The 21,164-nt window shown below is 41.6% G+C and overlaps 1 protein-coding gene across 4 annotated transcripts in view; it reads right to left on the bottom strand.

The window, feature by feature from the left end:
• Positions 1-21,164, bottom strand: part of CELF2 (CUGBP Elav-like family member 2) — a 536,938-nt gene that overhangs the window by 361,387 nt on the left and 154,387 nt on the right. The gene's annotated exons all lie outside the window — the stretch shown is intronic.

Below are 21,164 nucleotides of genomic sequence, written 5' to 3'. Positions count from 1 at the left end.
TGCTGTTGTGTATTACATCAAGGCTATCTTTAAAGAGCTGGCAACTGGTCCTCCCACTCACGCCCTGCCTCTTCCACATGGTGAGTAGGCAGGCTTTTAAGCGTGGTCTGCACAAGAACCTGGCATGGGCAGGCGTGAGGGGTATAACACTCTAAAAATGTCATAAAGCTCTTACACTTAGTGAAATCTTGCTTCTGCTGAGGTGGGATGTCAGGCGTGGGGTGCTGGGACCCAGGAGTCATATCCCCCAAGAGTATGTGCTGCTGCCCTCTGCTTTCTTTTTTTGTTTTTTGTTTTTTTTGAGAAAGAGTCTCCCTCTGTACCCCAGGCTGGAGTGCAGTGGTGCGGTCTCGGCTCACTGCAACCTCTGCCTCCTGGGCTCAAGTGATCCTCCTGCCTCAGCCTCCCAGACTGCAGGTTCACGCCACCAAGACTGGCTAATTTTTGTATTTTTAGTAGAGACGAGGTTTTGACATGTTGGCTAGGCTGGTCTCGAACTCCTGAGCGTGAGTGATCCACCCGCCTCGGCCTCCCAAAGTGCTGAGATTACAGGTGTGAGCCACCGCACCTGGCCGCCTTCTGCTTTAACTATTCTCCTCAGGGTTTCACATTCTTTGCCATTAAAAACATCTCCACCCTCCCTTCACATCTTTCCATCTATCATGTGACCATCCTGTTGTGCCTTCGTTGTAGTGCTGATGATGTAGGGAGGGAAGACACAGGCAAAATCTACCATGTCCCCATGTTTTCTGGGGAAGGTGGCTCTCTGAGGGCCACTCATGGATATTGTGTATTTCGTAATAGAAACAGATCAAAAAGGAAGGGTGTGAGTGGACGTGACTTTGTGAGTTGGAGGCTCGTTGAGTTTGAAGTGCCCCAGGAGCAGCCAGGTGAGGAGGCAGAGGAGAAAAGTGGATATGTGCACCTGAAGGACACAGCAAGGTCAGTCATGGAGACCGGGACTGAGAATCATCAATATGTAGAAGATGGTTGAACCCGTAAGAGAGATGAGCTCAGCCAGGGAGTGAATATATAGAAAGAAGAGCAGTGGGTCAAAGCAGAAAGCTGAGAAATACCAAGAGAAAGGAGAATTACAAGGACAGATGTAGGGGGAGAACCAGGAGACGAGAGGGATGGGGAAATCAAGTTTGAAGAGCAGCATTTCCCAGAGAGTATTCCTAGTTTTAAATAAGACGAGTTTTCCAGGTTAAAGCAAAACAGCTTGCTAATTTCTATTGTGATTTTTTTACAGGGGATGATCATATGTAGAGCTTCCTAAAATCATTTAACCACAGAACTCTTCATTTTCTATAAAACCTATTCATATCCTTCAAAAGTTGTGTTCTTTGGTGCATGCTTTGGGATAACCTAGGTAGTGAGTTTCCCTGAATAAGAAATTGTCTGTGAGATCAGTGCCACAGAGAAATCCAGTATATGAGGACTCCATAAAGGCTAAATTTTGACAATTGCCAAGACACTGATTACCTCTATCAACCAGTACTGTTTCAGTGGAGCAGTAAAGATGAACTGACTGAAAAAAAGCAACAGATTCCCTAAGAAGAAATGAGGATGGTATATGTGTATCAAAACATCATGTTGTATACCTTAATTATATACCAATTTTATTTTCCAATTATATCCCAATAAAAACAAAAAGAAAAGAAGATGTAAAAACCATGCATGGGTCAGGCATGGTGGCTCATGCCTGTAATCCCAGCACTTTGGGAGATCGAGGTGGGTGGATCACCTGAGGTCAGGAGCTCGAGACCAGTCTGACCAACATGGTGAAACCCCATCTCTACTAAAAATACAAAAATTAGCCAGGCACGGCAGTGGGTGCCTGTAGTCCCAGCTACTTGGGAGGCTGAGGCATGAGAATTGCTTGAACCTGGGAGGCACAGGTTGTAGTGAACTGAGATAGCACCACTGCACTCCAGCCTGGGCGACAGAGCGAGACTGTCTCAAAACAAAATAACAACAAAAACAAACAACAACAACAACAAAACCATGCATGTGGATGACTCTTTCAAGAAACTTGGGTTTGAAAGGAAGGGCAGGCACATAGGCTGGTAACTAGGGTGGGTGCAGCATGAGTTGGACATCTCAGGATTGGCAGAGCATTTTGCAAATTTATAGGCTGGATAGAAAAAGCAAGTGAGCGAGCGAGAGAAAGAAAAGCCAAAAATGTATAAGGTGAGGGGGGTTGAGGTGGAAGGGTAGGTGCTCAACAGAGGCACTGAAGCTATGGAGAGGAACCAAGAGTAAGACAGAACATGGGGTGTGCTTGTACAAAAAGAAAGTGACTGTCTATGAGAACTCAGAGGAGCAAGAGCTTCACCCTAGTTGGGAGGACAGGGCAGAGCTCCTTCCAAGAGGCAGCCTTTGACTTGTACCAGGAAGGAGCAGCCAGAGAAGCAGAGATGAGAAGGAGGCAGGGAACAAAAGCCACTCCAAAGGGATGGGAGCCCAAAGAGAAGGAGTTGAGAGAGGCTAAAAAACAGAGTACACCCAAAAAAGAACTTTTAGGATTGGAATTCTAGCACTTTTCACTTTTAGCTATTATAATACTCCCTTCATTCAATGTCATCGGTTCCATGGGATAGGATGTCTAATTGACGGTGGGATTTTTTTTTTTTTAATTTTAAAATTACTTTACTCTCTATATCTCAACTTACACAAAGAAAAGAAAACAAAGTTTTCTTTTTCTATCAAAAAAAGAAAAGGAGACTAATGAAACACACAGTCTACTTTTGGTGAATTGAAGAGTGTAGTTAGACAAGTCAGAACAAACCCAAATCTTGTAGATAAAAAAAATTACATGTTGCTCATTTTGCTAATTTGGAATGAAGAGGTGAGTCAAGGATTTCTACAAGACCAGGATATGGAAAGAAAATGAGAATTGTTATCAGTGATTACTGCTTACCATTTAAAGATGTGAAATAATCAGTGCTTTGGGTAATATTTTAGAAACAATTATTTTAAAGGTTTTGCATGTCTGTGCAATTCAAAGCAAGAACTCACTAGCCATCTCTTGGTTTTGGAACAAATGTGAATACTGGGATTTAGATGCATCCAAAGGACATTTCTGCAGAACATTTCTGTCCTAAGCAGGCTGCATCAACACAAGCTTTTCGCTGGTTTTCCTCTTTAACATTCCACTTTAATCCTTCAGCCAATCATATTAAAAAAAAAATAACACTGGCTGGGCATGGTGGCTTACACCTGTAATCCCAGCACTTTAGGAGGCCGAGGTGGGTGGATTGCTTCAGGCCGGGAGTTCAAGACCAGCCTGGCCAACATGGTGAAACCCCATATCTCTTAAAAGCAAAAACTACCCAGGCATGGTGGTGCACACCTGTAATCCCAGCTATTCGGGAGGCTGAGGCAGAAGAAATGCTTGACCCTGCAAGAAGGAGGTTGCAGTGAGGCGAAATTGCGCCACTGCACTCCAGCCTGGGTGACAGAGTAAGACCCTGTCTCAAAATAAATAAATAAATAAATAAATCAATCACACAAATGGAAATTACCCAGTTCTAAAGATGTCACTGTAGTTGTTTCCATTAGAAGCCGCCCCCCTCCATGGCTTGGTGAAGCATCCTTGTCTTCCCTATCAGAAAGAGAAAGTTCCTCCCCATCCCAAATTAAGTGTTTAAACAAGTATTAGGTAGTACACTGGTAACCTATGACACCAGCACCACCCAACTTCCTATAGATGGAGCAGGACCATTACATCTACATCTCTTTAATTGCCACAGACATGTGGGATAAACACCTTCATTTGTGTGGGAAAGGCTTGTATGGAAATAGAGCTCAAGTAACCACACATGACTTTAGATCTATTCTTTTAGGGAATGCATCTATATTTGATATGTATTCTGAGGCAAAGAAACATCCAGACCATTCCTTCCTTTATGTGTAGGGCATGAATAATAAGTGTGCACAATGACAGAGAATGGGGAAGGGGAGAGGGAGGGGAGGGAGAAGGAGATAGAAAGAGGGAGAAGGAATGCAATATTGCGTGTATCTTTGTATGTGTAGCACAATGGGGATGTTTATAGTTTATTTGTTATTGGTATGTAAACTAAAGAGATAGACTAATCTACAATTAATCTACTTAAGGGCTAAGTCTCCATTTCATATGATAAAATATACCTTCTCCATCTACTGGAAGCCCCTCCTAGTCACAGTTCTTAAGAGATCACTCACCCCTGCTGTTTCTCCTTAATGCCTACCCCCAACCTGTGACTTAGTGGAATTCACTCCATATTTTTGGGGTTTGCCCAAGTCCCACTTATTTTTTTCAGACTTTTTAAAGTCTTGCTCTGTTGCCCAGGCTGGAGTACAATGGCACAATCTTGGCTCATTGCAACTGCCGCCTCCCAGGTTCAAGTGATTCTCTTGCCTCAGCCTCCTGAGTAGCTGGGACTACAGGCACATGCCACCACACCCAGCTAATTTTTGTATTCCAAGTCCCACATTTTGAAGTTGTCCCCAGATACTCTTGTCATAATCATCATCGCAATCATAATCTTAGCTGTTATCCCTATCAGAAAAAGCAAGGTCTTTGTTCATCCCATTTGCACATTATTAGAACTAGTTAATGCATTTTCATTTTGAACAAGAAAAAAAGGCCTTTTATTCTTAGACTCATTATAACTTATTATTCATTTTAGCTGCAGTTATTAGAAATGTATCTCCTTAAACATCGTGAATAACAACTTTATCCGTAACCATAATGGTTTGACCTTTGGTCCGTGGATTCTTCACCAGGAAAAGTAATATTGAGCATGAAGCAATGGTCCCACCCCTGATAAATGAATGTTTTTTTTTTCTTTTCACCACTTTTAGTAAAATCCATTAATACACTCTCATCTCTGCTATACATTATTTTAAGCCCAGAAGAACACAGAGTAAAGTGCAATACAATTAGAATACAATGCACATATGTCCTCACTGGAATCTTTACATTAGTTATGCTTTTCAAAAGTCAACTAAAAGAAACCCTGCTCCCTGTACACTCCTACCTCTCACAGACAGCAATGAAATATACAATACTCATTGGGTTTTAGAAACAATAAGTGCTCATTTCTCCATTTCGACATCAGAAGAAACAGAAAGCAAATTATTTACATAATTTAAAATACAGCATGATATATGCATATTTAACTTTGGGAACATTGCTAGGTGGCAGCTGGTATTCTAAACATCATCACGCATTCCACACAGTGGAATGGAACACAGATTGTTTATAGAAAATGAAAAACTAGGTGCTCCAAATTTACAAGCCAAGAATTTTTTTCTGGGTCAAAACAATAAACATTTTGGCAATCATGAACAAAAAAAAGATGCATTGTCAATTCTTGATGATTTAGCAGTGATGACTAAGTTGGGGCTCTTTCCCAGCCCTCCCTTATCAACTCTGGTGGCCAACTCTGTGGCATTTTGTTGACCTTTCTATAACATCTGAGGAAAAAGTGAGGACTAGACAGTTCCTGTTGCTCCTTCCCAGTTCTTAAAACCAACCCAGAGGGGCTGAGTTGAAACTGTAGGCTTAAAGTACAGCTTTCAGGTCCTGTTGGATTTTAATGACTTACACTTTCTTCTCTCTAAGTACTGGAAATAATAAAATGGGGTGTGCGTGTGTGTGTGTTTACTTTAATAACTCATATTATAGCATCCCCATTGCAAAGCACAACTGTTTGGTTTACATTTGTCCCAAGATACTTTGGCTATCTGTCTATGTGGAGGACATATCCTTGGCCAAACTCCAGGCATGGCTGACCCAGGGCCCCAGCTGCTGGGCTCTGAAATCCATCAGTGTATTTGCTCCCAGGCCTTGCTTCCCACTGGGAGCTCCCATTGATTGACACTAAGGCAGGCCCGTTCAGCCCGAGGCCCCTCCAGCAGCCTTGCTGTATGTTTCTTAGACTGCACTGCAAACTAGGAGGCTGGCGCCCACCTTCATGCACTCAGGGTCACACATGTATTGTGGCCTGACCACTCTCCCCGCCTTTTCTGGCTTCCACCCCATTTTCTCATACAGGCATTTCCCCCGAATGAAATCCTTGCACGTTTATTTCCCTCTCGATGCCTACTTCTCAAAGTACCGGGACTAACACAGTCTGTAATTCTATGTGAAAATCAGGAGTAGGAAGGTGTTCAGTCAAGCCTAGTCTAAAGCAGCCTCCTTATATATTTTAAGTTCAGCCTAAAAGTTTCTCCTATGTAGTGACCTCTAATCTAACCAGATGTGTAAACAGACTGGAACCTACTCTTGTACCAATCATTGAGTTTCAGCCCAATCCCCGGCGGCCACCTGTTCAAACTGCTCAAATAAAGCAAATGCCCAGCTGTCACCCATCCAGCTGTCTCTGTGCCTCCCTCCCATGTTCTGTAGTCATTTTCCTTTTTCTGTCCATAAACACCCTCTGACCATGTGGCGGCACTGGAGTCTCCGTGAACCTACGTTGGTTCGTGGGGCTGCCTGGTTCTCGAATTGTTCTTTGCTCAATTAAACTCTGTTAAATTTAATTTGTCTAGAATTTTTCTTTTAACAAGGGTATGAATTGGTAATCAATGAAATCCATTCAGGCATTTCACTTCGAATAGCTCTTCTGGTTCATCCCAAACCATTCCAGTCAAGTGGCTACAGGAATTAGTTTTACTTTCTGATTTGCTGGTAATGATTGCTTTCTTCACCTTTCCCTTACCCCACAATGATAGAGACCTTACTGGCGACCTGGGCTCCGGGACAGCCCTAGGTGGTTCCTGCAGTCACGGGGATACAGGACTGCTGGGAACTCACTGACTTACTGCAGTGATTCAGGCCAGCCTCTGGTTTCCTTGTCCTGGTCCTCTCATCATTTAATGCCCTATACCCAGATATTCTTCTCTTTCTCGACATGGAACACCTGCTCAGCTCCAGGCATTTAGATTTCCCCCAGAAAGGAAGGAGAATGGGTGTCCCAAGCACCATCTTTATCAGCTACAAATCCTTTGCAAATCTTCATAAAAAAGGAAAATGGTAGGGTTAGAGTATGGTAGGAAGCCCAGAGGAGAAGGTGGGAGAGGGAGCAAAGCTGTAGTTGCCAAAAGCTAAAATATCCAAGCAGGCCTGTCCATGCCTGGAACTCCAGAAGCAAGAAAAGACATTAATGGAGAAAGAGATCAAAAATATCCTCAGCCATTTATATTACAGGGCACGCAGCTGTCCCTGAGCTCTTCAGCTCCACTGTACCACACTCATTGACCCAACTCTGGAAGAAAAGCAGCACTGGAGTCTCTCCAGTCACTAGCTAATGAAGGGAGAGGGCAAAGGGGATGTGTGAGTGGGCTCTGTAGGAGGCAGGACTATGCAAGATACACATCCTCAGAGTGCTGCATGTGGACGCTGCCTGGATTTGCAAAGGAAACTCAAATGTAAGGTGTGCAAACCAAAACTCACCATCTCCTCCATCCCTGTTCTTCTGTCTGGGTACCGCACTTTAGTGGGTGGTGCTGGATAGCAGTAAATCCTAAAGTTTTCCCTTTGGAAGCACAGTAAGTAGGGCCCGTGGCACTATTAGAAGTATTTTGTGTTAGGGAGACACTTGTGACCATTGCTTGTCACAGTCTTTCTATGTATGGCAAAACACACTTGAGTTCCAAACATCAGATTCCAAATACACTGTGGAATATGATCCATTCATAAGTTGGGTAATAACTGTGCTAATGATGTGGGATACAGCCTCATTTAGAAAATTATTATTATTCTCATTAATCAGTTAAAGTTATTCATTCATAGCCTGATATATTTGGAGCTCAGCTTGGATTCTTTTAGGTCTTTTAACTTGTGGGTTTAGCATTGAGTTCCTTGACTGTATTTGGTTCTATGAATAATATTTTGTGCTCTTATATCCCACTTTAAAATGGATAGAAATCTTAAATATCATCAAATAAAATTTGGAGGGGACTAAATATTTATTTGTTCTAATGATTCTCAAAGTGTATTAGCATCACCTGCATTAGCAATGCAGATTTCAGCCTCACCCCATATTACTACATCAGAAACTCTGGGGTTCAGGCCCAGAACTGAATTTCAACAAGCCCTCTAGGTGATTCTAATCCATGCTCAAGTTTGGGATCGAATGTATCTACTATTTTTAGGCCAGGAATTATGTCAATCACGGATCAATTAAAGCTGTTTTAAGTGTCCTATATGTAATTTGTCCCTGGGGAGAATCCAAAAATAGCTTCAAATATGAATTTTGTCTTTAAGAATTTTCAAGCACTTTGCGGAAGCTGACACACATGAAATTAACAGAAAACTGAAAGGACAGTAAGTTATTAACTTTGTACCAATCAAACCATACCATAGGATATTCAAGAGAGAGGGCTATAGATTCATTGGCCTCTATCAATTCAAGATACGATTCAACATTTGCCTTACAAATAAATAATACTGATGGAAAGGCAAGATATTCTTCTAGCAAATGAGAAATGAGAGGGAAAAACCTCTTTTCCCTGGACTCTAAGAATTGGGTTGGAGTAAATTGAATTGTATATGTAAATATGCTGTTTTAATCATCAGAGACAATAACTGCACAGTTTTTTTCATTAAGCCATGCTAGTATTATCACTGTGAGGACTAAGAGTTTTTTTTCATGTCCAGCTGAAATCTTTTCCCATTGACCAGAAAAAAGCTCTTATAGCTAATTCGTAACTGGCACCATAAGATCGTGGGATGTGAAAACATTTTGCAAGTTTAAAATGTTATATAAAAGTTAGATGTTTGCTATTATTATTATTGCTTGGTTTAAAGAGTTGCACTGCTTCTACATGAGAGGTTTCAGGATTTTGTTGGGTCTAAACTGGAACTATGAGAAAGTTCACATTCAGTTTAAAATTTTAGAAAATCTGTTTTCTTATTCTTTCTGTAGATGTATCTGAAAATGCACAAGAGAAAATCAAAAGCCCCAGGCTTTCTACTGCTCTCAAAATGATATTTTTTAAGTTGCTGGAATGACATAAAATAAAATCCTTTTGAAAGGTGGATGGCCTCACTTACAATTCCATAGGCCTGACCTTAAAGTGAAAACGAAAATAATTTGCTCACTTTTGGTGGTCATTAATTCTTTTAAGTTACAAAAGTACCATTTAGCAAATTACCTTTTTGAAGGCACGAAATGACATCTTAAAGGTCGAAAGTGTTACAACACCTTCAAAAAGTGGCCAGTTTACCCCCTTAATCACTGATCACATCAGTCCAAATAGCTTCAATTTCTTGAGTGCTAGAGTCTGATAAACATAAACACTTTTAGAGGCATGATCAAATTCACCCTTAACACCACGCTGAGGGTGGAAAAGGAGCCTGAGAAAAAGATTCCAGAAATTCTCTTGTAAGGTAAAGGAATCCCATGGCTTTCAAAGGAGAGTTTAACTACAAACTTGTCCAATAATTGCAAAATAATGTTATCTGAATAGTGCTCTGCTCTTCCTTTTTAATTGACCATGCTTTATAATGCTAATATTGTACTAATATAATATCTATTCTAATATCTCTTTGATTCAGATTTATGTTTTCAGGCTGAGTGGGAGCACATCATATTAGATTTAGATTCTAGTTTATGAAAGAATCCTTCTGAATCTTTTTAGACAGCTGTGAATATGGAGAGAACTCAGGAAATGTGTTCCTGAGGCATCTCCATTGAGGACATAGATGGGTATACTAGAATGGGAATGGGTTGAGAATCCATTGCTGCATCTAGATTTGGATCAACATGGCCACACTGACAATTTCGGGAAGATAAACCCCTCTCTTCACCTTACATGGGTGGCTTTAACTATGAAGGACCTTAACTCTGACTTCGATTTGGTACTTTTGCTCAAAAGCCGTAAACTAAATCCAGTTAACAAGCTGCTTTATCATTTTATATATATCAAATATATGGCAGGATGGACCCATAAATACAGGCTCAGGCATAGGGGAGCTATGAAAAGACTTCACACTGTCAGGTGAAAGCAGGGTAGCATGCATTCTCCTCCAATTCTTCACATGCATTTCTCTAGTTTTTAGCATATGGATTGTTTGTACATGCACTTCTGACAAATTTCAAGGAAAACCTCTAACCGTCAGTGGTGAGAGATGTTAAAGGCCCCCATTAAGAAGAGAAGGTTAAAGATGCCAGCCTCAAGTGTGAAATATAAGAGACTATTTTTTTCAGGGTTGAATAAAACAATTTCCTGGCTGGTCATGGTGGCTTATGTCTGTAATCCCAGCATTTTCGGAGGCCAACATGGGTGGATCCCTCGAGGTCAGGAGTTCAAGACCAGCCTAGCCAACATGGTGAAACCTCATCTCTACTAAAAAATACAAAGATTAGCTGAGTGTGGTGGCGTGTGCCTGTAATCCCAGCTACTCGGGAGGCTGAGGCGGGAGGCTGAGGCAGGAGAGTTGCTTGAACCCAGGAGGCGAAGGCTGCAGTGAGCTGAGATCATGACACTGCACTCCAGCCTGGGCAACAGAGCAAGACTGCATCTCAAAACGAAACAAAACAAAACAGAATTTCCTTATAGGGAAGTACAATCCATTTGACTTACCAAGATGGCATTGCACGTTTGATGAAAACATGACTCCTAAAGCATAAGCAATATATGGCCACTATGAAAAATGGCCAAGCAAAATGGAATTGACTTCAGCATCGGCTAAGGGTTTGAGTGACCACTGGGAGGCTGGGAAGAAATATCACATTTTTTCTCCTAGTTTTTCCCTGTCACCTTCCTTCTTCCTTCATTTCCTCTCTTTAGTTGTTGAAAAAGACATTTAATTTTTTTAGAGACAGTGTCTTGCTTTAACACCCTGGTTGGAATGAAACAGCCCAGTCATGGCTCACTGAAGCTTCAGACTACTGGGCTCACACCATCTTCCCACCTCAGCCTCTCAAGTAGCTGGGACTGCAGGGGTGTACACCACCATGCCTGGTTAATATTTTTTATTTGTAGAGATGGGGTCTCGTTCTGCTGCTCAGGCTGGTCTTGAACTCCTGGCCTCAAGCAATTATCCGGCCTTGGCCTCCCAAAGTGCTGGGATTATACATGTGAGCCACTATGCCTAGCTGAAGAGGAAATTTCTTGTTATGGTATACTTTGTTTGATACTTCAAGCACAAAAGCCCCTTAGGGCAGAATTCTGGTCTTATCCTATAACAAGTAGTGGCTGTGTGAGTGGCCACAGAAAGCAGAGGAGACAGGGCAGGGAGATGGTGCTGTACCCAGCATCCCATTTGGTTTTGTCTGAAACCTCTACCATGTGGTGCTGTGGTGCTATGGCACCTGCGGGTTAGAAATGAGAGAGGAGAGCCTCCCTCTTTTTTCTTTTCTTTTCTCTTCTTCCTCCTCACCCTCTCCCTCTCCCTCTTCTCTTCTCTCTTTTCTTTCTCTCCCTCCTCCCTCCCTCCCTCTCTCTTTTCTTTGTTTTGTAGAGATGGGGTCTCCTATAACGTTGCCCAGGCTGGTCCTGAACTCCTGGCCTCAAGTGATCCTCCTGCCCTGGCCTCCCAAAGTACTGCATTACAAGCATGAATCACCGCACCTGGCCGTAAGAGGACAGCCTTTGTTAACTTGAGATTAGTTTTTTGGTTTTCATCCATACTTAGGTGGGAAAAAAAGATCTGAGGGAAGGAAAAGGAAAATGTATACCCAGGAAGACAATGAAAGATCAACTTCAGAAGCCAAAATTAAATAATGTGGGAAAGATTTCAAACTTTCTTTTTTTTTTTTTGTTTTGAGACAGAGTCTTGCTCTGTTGCTCAGGGTGGAGTGCAGTGGTGCCATCTTGGCTCACTGTAACCTCTGCTCCGTCTCTTGGGCTCAAGCTATTTTCATGTCTCAGCCTCCTGAGTAGTTGGGTTTATAGGCGCCCACTACCACGCCCGGCTAATTTTGTATTTTTGGTAAAGATGGAGTTTTGCCATGTTGCCCAGGCTGGTCTTTTACTCCTGACCTCAAGTGATCCGCTCACCTCGGCCTCCCAAAGGGCTGGGATTACAGGCATGTAAGCCACTGCTCCTGGCCTACAAACATTTTTTAAACAAAATCTTCCATGTTACTGAGACCATTGTTTAAATTTGTCAAACGAAGAAATTCACCTGGATGAGAATATCACCCACTCCTTACTTTAATATGGTAACATTCCACAATACATTTTTAGTTTTTCTCTTCAGGAAGTCAATATCACAAACTATAAATACACAGTGTAATCTTCTGCCAATAAAATGAGGTCAGCTTTCCTTTGGGTCTCCTTTAAAACTTGAAATCATTACTGCATCTTCCTACTCCAAATCCCCTCACCTACTTAAAGAACTTACCTCTTTTCTTTTTCTTTAGGAAAAAGAACAACAGATGCCTTCCGATTTCAAATTAATTCTTTGGCGTTTTCTGACCTAAAAAATATTACTTATAAGAAGACCATATCGGAATTCAAAGTCCATTGGGCAGCTGGGGGCTGTGCTAATGAAATAGGGAGAAATATTAGAGCAATGACAGCCGTCTCATCCTCATGTCCTCTTTAACCTTCTAGCCAAAGAGAATGCTGGACTTTGAGAAATTTAGGAGCAGAGAGCCTTCTGTCTAGAGGCACGACTAGTTACAATGTGACTCTAAATGTGCCTATTGTGTTGAAATGTACAAAGCTAATGCTCAATTAGAAAGAAAAAAGGAGGCAGATTCTAAGGCATACCTATCAGGTTCGCTATAACATGTTAGAATCACCTAACTCTGCCTTGAGCTGAACAACCAGCCAGCTCTGATAAGAAGTCTCTGCTGCCCTGCTCTGTTAGGAAATGGGATGTCGTGTCAAATCAAATACTCTGTTTAATAGAATATTATAAAAAATACTGGGTATGCATTACCAATTTGCAAGATACGCAATACAATAAAATACACTTAACACTAAAACAACACTGAACATATTTTAATCGTTCTCCGATGAGTCAAGAAATTTCAGAATTTTTTATGGGCTCCAAATCACCCTTACAAACGTCAATTTTCACTATGCCCAGTGAAGCATGGTTATATCAATTAATAAACGTTTCTATCTGACAGAATGTTCTAACAACTAGCTTTAACAGTATAATGTTTCTACAGGATGGGTACTGGACCAAAAATGTGAATACCAGTCAGTTGGGAGTTTTTGCCTAGGATGGCAGCACATTCAGTTCAATTCCTGAAGAAGAGTGCTGTCTTCAAGTGGTTTGAATGATCAAGAAGACTTTTCCTGCCACAAGGGTGGGTTGCGATGAAGAGAGAAGCACAACTTGCTTCAATGCCTCCACCTTTGTTCTTGCAGCACCATTAACAGAAAGCTCACCAGCTGTAACGAGCGGATGCCTGTTGAGTTCCAGTATCCCCAGGGAGGGGTCTACCACCAATGAATGGTCGCCAAGGAAGCGTACTATCTGGCTGTAACATCCCAATTGCAGTGTAATGCCATCTTGAGTGGCTGGAGAGTTTGAAAGTCTGTAGCAGGAACCCTGAAAGTTCATGCTTATGTTGATAACCACAGTGCTGGAATAAAAGCATGTTGATGCAAATCTTTTTTCAGTTTTGGTCACACAAGGTGGCAGTGACTGGTGCTAATTGAAAAGGAAAACGATAATTCAATGTTGTAACGGTTCATACCTACCCCATGCTTTCTCATCCAGAAGACATTTTCAACCAGACACATTTTCCACAAAGGGAAATAATCTAAGGTCATTTCCTCTGGGGTATGGGGTCATTCTGTGTCTCTGAAGAGGCCAGGCAATACTTACACGGTGACAGCACCTTCTGCGGAAGGACCAGAAAGATGCAAGGAGGAAAAATAGAATATGCACTTTCTGAAAGCATATTCCATGCTTTGGAAGTGGGGCTGCACTAACCAACATGGGCTGGAGATTCAAGAACATCCCTGCCATCCATGTTTGGTTTTCCATGGTGGACAAGTCACCCAGTTGAAACCTTATCATTCTCCCTTGGAAAATGCATGGAAAAAATTTTTTTAAAGTTGTTTTCTTCTGAGCGGAACTCAAAGTGTTTAAAATGCCGGGTAAATACTTGTGGAAGATGATCAGTCTCTCATTAAAGGGAGTACACCATATATAGAAACTAATAAAGTCTTCCTTACTTTGATACCTGATAAGCACAGATTCCTCATGTGAAGTGCCATAGAAGACATCAAAATGGATCCAAGACTTTTTTTTTTTTTCTCTGAGATGGAGTCTCGCTCTGTTGCCCAGGCTGAAGTGCAGTGGCGCGATGTCACCTCACTGCAACCTCTGCCTCCCAGGTTCAAGTGATTCTTCTGCCTCAGCCTCCTGAGTAGCTGAGACTACAGGTGCCCGCCACCACGCTTGGCTAATTTTTTTGTATTTTTAGTAGAACGGGGTTTCACCATGTTGGTCAGGCTAGTCTCGAACTCCTGACCTCAAAAGATCCACCCACCTCGGCCTCCCAAAGTGCTGGGATTACAGGTGTGAGCCACCGCGACAAGCCTGGATCCAAGACTTCTTGAGACTGAAGAAATGTTTTAGCCTTGTCTTGTAAATGCCAACCAAAGTGCCATACATACATACCTTGTGATGTTGTAGCCCTATTCTTTGTTTTCTTTTTCTTTTTTTTTAGAGACTAGGTCTCACTGTGTTACCCAGGCTGGAGTGCAGTGGTGTGATCATAGCTCACTGCAGCTTCAAACTCCTGGGCTCAAGCTATTCTCCTGCCTAAGCCTCCTGAGTAGCTGGGACTTACAGGTACGCACCACCATGTCTGGCTAATTTTTAAATTTTTTCTAGAGATGAGGTCTTGCTCTGTTGCCCAGGCTGGTCTTGAATGCCTGGGCTCAAGTGACCCTCCTGCCTTGGCCTCCCAAAGCTCTGAGCCACCATGCCCAGCCATCTTTGTTGGTTTTCTAACACAGTTGAGAGGCAGAACATGAGAGGATGCCTCCAAATGAGGGCAGAGCAGCAGTTTTCCAACTCAGAGGCCCTCTGTCACAGTTTCTCCATAATGCTCCACATTCCATGTGCTAGCTCGGGAGAATCCCAAGTTGGGGTGCAAAATATCTTGGGCAGATGGCTGGGTTTCTCACTTCCATCTCCCTGACTCCACCGTTTGTTCTATTTTCCCCTTTTAAAATGTGGTTCATTCTAAAAGCAGATGAATTGGGACACACAGGACTTCTGAGGATAGATCCAAGAGAATTCAGCTGCAAAGCCCAGGAAAAGTGATATTTCTGGGAAAAAGCCAAGCACAGATTTCAGCAAAACCTCTCCCTCATGCTTGAGCAAGTTTTTCTTTCTTGTTGAAACTTGTCAAATTCCCTTTATCCACCCTTTTCTCTAGACAGATGGACAGAGAAGAGACCAATACACGCTTTTAGTCTAAACATGTCTTTGATGAAATAGAGCTTTCTGCTAGACTCAGCCACTTACTCCTAAAGAATCACTCACATTTAATCTGCTTACTTCACCCCCCCACCTGGTGAAGACTTCATATACATTCCTTAAGTCATAGTGCTCCTCTGAAACACATAACAAAAATGGTGACATAAACGATTTTCTTCAAAACAATTTGAAGTGATTCAAGTGCTTAGTTTCATACCATCTCACCATGGGATAGTGAGAAGAAGACTTAGCAGAGAATGTGATCCCAATTAGGAAGATGGGGAAAACCAACGAAAAACGTGGTTCGTGAGTTAAAGGGCCCGTGTTTGTCCTGACTTTCAAACCAGTTTCTGTTCACCAGCTACCAACTCATTTGAAGATATGTGAGCAAGGAGAAGCTGGAGAATTTGGCCAGTTATGAGTCATTTTACTACGTTGGGAGCACAGAAGTGATCCTGAACGTGTTCTTCAGGTAAGAGGTCGCCTGCTGACTTTGACCTCTCTGCCCTCTATCTAGGGAGAGAGGAGGGATGGGGAGAAAGAAAGACTGAAACAATCGATGGAACAAATGCCTGGTGGCCTGATGGTTGTTTAAAGTAGATCCTGGTTAATTCCAGCAGGGTTTCTTCTGGCCTTAACTCACATTGCCTCACAGGTGAATCCATTCATCCTCTTACATTCAAACAGAAGGCATCTGAGATCATCCTTCAGTGAGAGCAAATGAATCCCAGAGGAGACACATGCACAAAGAGAATGTTAATTCAATCACAGCGCTAATGTACCATTACCTGTAATGTACTTCTTTCAATAACTTTACCAGCACCTGAGGTGGTATCTAAATACATAAATCAGTTGGAGTGAATTAGTGGGAAACTGGTTAAATGGTAAAGAGACTAAGACTTATTTGTGGAAATATCAGGAACTCCAGAGAGGCACAGCAAAGAGAGGATTAGAGGAGAAGGTGGCTGCCTCTAAATACTTCAGAGCTCCCTTGTGCAAGAGTCTACACTTGATCCTGAAGTGCTTAGATGGCAGAGGTGGGGCCACTCATTGGAGTTATAGGAAGCAGAGTTAGGCTCATTCTAAGAGCACCGGAAATCAAGGGCAACCCACTTTGAGCAAATCACTTTTTTTTTCTTTATTTTTTTTTAAGAGACGGTGTCTTGGTCTACTGCCCAGGCTGGAGTGCTGTGGTGCAATCATAGCTCACTGCAGCCTTGACTTCCTGGGCTCAAGTGATCCTCCAGCCTCAGCCTCCCAAATAGCTGGGACTATAGGTGCACACCACTACACCTAGCTAATTAAATTTTTTTTTTCTTTTTGTAGAGACAGAGATCCTGCTATGTTGCCCAAGCTGGTTTTGAATTCCTGGCTTGAAGCAATCCTCCGGCTTGGCCTCCTAAAGCACTGAGATTACAAGCTTGAACCACTGCGCCCAGCCAGCAACCCACTTTTGCGGGTCCCTTTGCATATGGCAGTTCCCTGAATCACCTCAAAGACCTGTCTAGGGGGTATTATTTAACACTATGGTAGAGAAGTTAACAGTGAGGTTCAGAGAAGGTAAGAAGTGTTTTGGGTTACAATGCTTAAAAGTAGCAGAAACAGGATTAGATCCAAGTCTGGGCTGCTTCCAAAATTGGGGCCATCTGATGGCCTCCATCCAGGATAAAATAACTGATAAAAAAGGAGAGAAATATGCAAGTCAATAAAGTACCTGGAACACTTCCCACTCGTGACAGGAAAGCATTTTCTCCAGAAAAGCGTTTTAAAGCCCTAACATTTTGATTATGGCGCTCTCTTGAAGAAATAGAGCAGAGATACCATAAGCTTCCATTCTTCTTTCTTTCACTTCTTATTAAGGGTAGTTTTGTGGCAGCAATAAAGGAAAATAACTCAGTATCGACATTCAGTAAGCTCCCCATCAAACTTACAGGAGAAACAGAAGAAGGATGTTGCTATAAAAATATCTGTAAACAGACCCATCCATATAAGACGAATTTAAAAGCCAGGGCAAATGGATTCTCGGTTGCCCTTTCTTCTCCATTTCTTTGGAACAAGTATAATCTTTCCTAACTTAGGTCTGAACAATTCCAAATGATGACTTGATTTGCAGTGATCAACCTAGCGGGAACCAGGGGGGCTCGGGTTAGTGTTTAAACTATTGTGGTCGGGCATGGGATGCTAGCAAGTTGCTTTGCCTCTTGGAGCTTCCGTTTCCTCTTGAGTAACTTGAAGGGACCCCTGCGATGCCTTTGACCTCAACCTGCATGAACACAGAATCTTCCTACAACTATATCCCAGTGTCTGGTTCTTGTCTTATTATTGAAATTGCTGTATATAAGCAGAGTGGGTGGCTAAAAATACAGTATAATGAATCACGGTCCTGGGGGCAGACTATCTGGGTTTAAATTTCAGCCCCAGCTCACTTTACTCGCTGTGTGACCTGGGCACAGTATTCAAACTCTCTAAGCCTGAGCTCCTGCATCCATGAAATGGTTATAGTAACGGTACCTACTCCATACAGGTGGCTGACGGTTGAATGAGTTCATATGTCGAGAGTGTGTGCTATTATGGCTCCATTGTGTAGCAGTGGTTCTGAACTGTGTTTCAGGCTCACTCAAGGAGCTCTGAGATAGCCACATGCAAAAGCTCTATTTCACGGGGTCAGATTCAATAGATCTGGGTTGGGCTTCAGGAAGCTGCAAAGTCCCTGATGCACAGCTAGAGGTGAAAATGCCAGTCATCAGTTCACACGAGGCTCCCAAAGAAGGCGAGGCATACTCGCACTGTGTGGTTGAGTGGGAAGCACACACACTTTAGTTCCAGAAAGACATGAGTTCAAATACCGGCTTTGCAATTTCTTAGCCACGTGGCTTTGAGCAAGTTACCTACTGCCTCCAAGTTTGTGTTCTCATCAATAACATGGAGAGAACACCACCTTTCTGGCAGTTGTTGTGAAGTTTAAAGAGAGATGAATGACAAATCTAAAGCCCTAGCAAGCAATCAATAAGTGATACTTTAAAAAATATACATTTAACCTTACACAGATTGCTCAAACCAGAAGGAAAGATCAGAGAAATAAAATTGCTAAGCTATTTGGAGCCTTTGAAATAGGCAGTTGACCTTCTAAGAACTGTGGATTATGGTTTATCTTTTTAAAACAATAAATGCATGAGTATATATTTTTTTCTCCCTTTGGAACAAAAGATATAGCATATTTATGTATTCTTTGCTATATGCTGCTTTTTAAAAAAACTCAATCATATGTCTTGTGGAATTTTTTCAAATCAGTAAAGAACATCATTATTTTTACTTTACAGAATCATAGTATTCCATTGAATTGATGGTTCATAATTTAACAAGTTCCTTATTGACAGGTGTTGAGGATGTTTTCTACCATTTTCTTCTACAAACGGTGCAGGATTAGATAACTTTTAAATAAGTCTTTTCGAACAAATGTGTCTGTAAGATAAATTCCTAGAAGTGGAATTGCTGGATCAGGAAAATGGTACATTTGACATTTTGTTAGAAGTTGCCAAATTGGCCAGGTGCGGTGGCTCACACCTGTAGTCCTAGCACTTTGGGAGGCCAAGGTGGGCAGATCACAAGGTCAGGAGTTCGGGACCTGCCTGACCAACATGGTGAAATCCTGCCTCTACTAAAAAAATACAAAAATTAGCTGGGCATGGTGGCATGCGCCTGTAATTCCAGCTACTCGGGAGGCTGAGGCAGGAGAATTCCTTGAACCTGGAAGGTGGAGGGTGCAGTGAGCCAAGATCGTGTCACTGCACTCCAGCCTGGGTGACGTAACAAGGCTCCATCTCAAAATAATAATAATAATAAATAAATTGCCAAATTGCCCTCTATAGATTTTGTACCAATTTATGCTCCTATCCACAATGGGAGAGGGGAGGCTGTTTCTCACCCCATCATTTATACAATCTGTTGTCAAATTTTCTGACTTTTGCCAATCTGATCATCAAAAAGTGGTATCACGATGGAGTTTAATTAGCATTTGCTTTATTAGGAGTGTGTGAAGCATCTTTTCACATGTTTTAAAATAATTTCAATACCTTTTCCTGTAAAATGATTATTCATACCCTTTGCCTGTTTCTCTATTTGTCTACTAGTCTTTGTCATTTTGATTTGTAGCAACTCTTGATATATTTTCAATAGCAGGCCTATGAAATAGAGGAATTACAAATTTTTTTTCTGGTTTGTCATTTTTTTTTTTACTTTGCTTGTGGTGTTTTTGTTCTGTATATTTTAGTTTGCCAAGCAGAATTTTTCAAAATGTAGTTGAATTTATCTAATTTTTCTCTTACAGCTTTTGGGTTTTGTCTGATGGTTTCAAAAAGGCTTTCCCATTCTGATATCATAAAAGAATTCTCCCATGGTTCCTTTTGATAAGTTTATTATTTTGTATTTTTCATTTAAGTCTTTGATCCATTTGAAATTCATCCTGGTGGAAGGTATGGCTCTAACTTCTTTTTAACTGGGTGAATTGTATTTTTTTACACTTAGAGAAGAACAATATACAAGAAAGTGTAGGTAGGATTTATAACAGCAGTCTTGAAGATTTCAAGCAAAGAGAAAATGAACAATTATTCTTGTTAGATAACTTCAGCAGCTAAATTTCTTTTGGGTGTGAAAGCACACTCAATATTCTTCTCCTTCTCCTTACCAGTTGTCACTCATTTACCAAAAATATTAATCTGAACAGTGAATTGAGCTAAAAATTATAGATGGTAATTATAGATGGTATAGAGTGAAAGTTTCTGAAATGACATGAGTGATGGACTGTATTTTCCTCCCTTGCCACAGAATTCTCTTTTGTGGGCATCCTATCTCCTTGATTTTCAATGCTTTAAAAGCCTCAATGCAATAACAATATAATCATAAAAGCTAATTAGTAAAGATTTTGTGTCTTGTTAATGATGTACAATTGATTGTGGCTTGAGGACAGAACGAGAGTAACCATTCATCTGTGATGAGCATTGCATTTTATCTTCTCACAATGTGAAGGTGATGGCATTTTTATGACTGTGTTTCCATTATAGAGACATCTGAACCAACTCACCAATCTGTTCTGTAGCATCATCTTTTACTACTAGCAAACCTGAGCCCTTTAAAAATGTAGAGATAATTCTGGATGCCTGATTACGGGAGGAATGAGGAAAATTAATTACATATGGACCAAATGGTGAAAAACAGTCAGGCATCATTTATCTATTCTATCTTTGCTTAATTTCCTTTTTCAACTACACTTCTCTCCTATAAGGCCATTGGCCATAATTACATTATACAAATGCCTGATTAAAAATAACCTTAAAGCAGCTCCTTAAATAACTACAATCCCCCATCTCTTTTTTTTTTCTGGACCGTCTCATACTCATTAAGTCTTTATAAATAAATATACGTAGACAGACACAGACATGCACAGATGTTAAAGTATCTATTTATGTAGAGAAGGAAACACCCTGTGGAGACTCTGGGACTTGCCAGGAAAAGCTACTCTCCGGGAATCTATTCTGCGCTAACTTCCTCTCCTGAGTCCAATGGCTGGAAGCCCTCATTCCTGACTTCCTTCCCCGCTCACTGCCTTTCTTCTCTTTTCATAATTTCCTCCTCCACCTCAAGAGCCTCCAGCCCTGAAGCCATGCACAACTGTAGCTCCTATCTTTGGGGTTTGGTCCAATACCCCATTTTACAAAGGCATGGGAGTCCGGCCCTTTTCAGAGTTGGTCTGGATCACAGAGTTGTGATGAGA

The sequence above is a fragment of the Pongo pygmaeus genome, chromosome 8 (assembly GCF_028885625.2).
Source record: "Pongo pygmaeus isolate AG05252 chromosome 8, NHGRI_mPonPyg2-v2.0_pri, whole genome shotgun sequence".
Classification (NCBI taxonomy): Eukaryota; Metazoa; Chordata; class Mammalia; order Primates; family Hominidae; genus Pongo; species Pongo pygmaeus.
The sequence above is the reverse complement of the archived record's forward strand: the minus strand, read 5'-3'. Positions and strand labels throughout refer to the sequence as shown.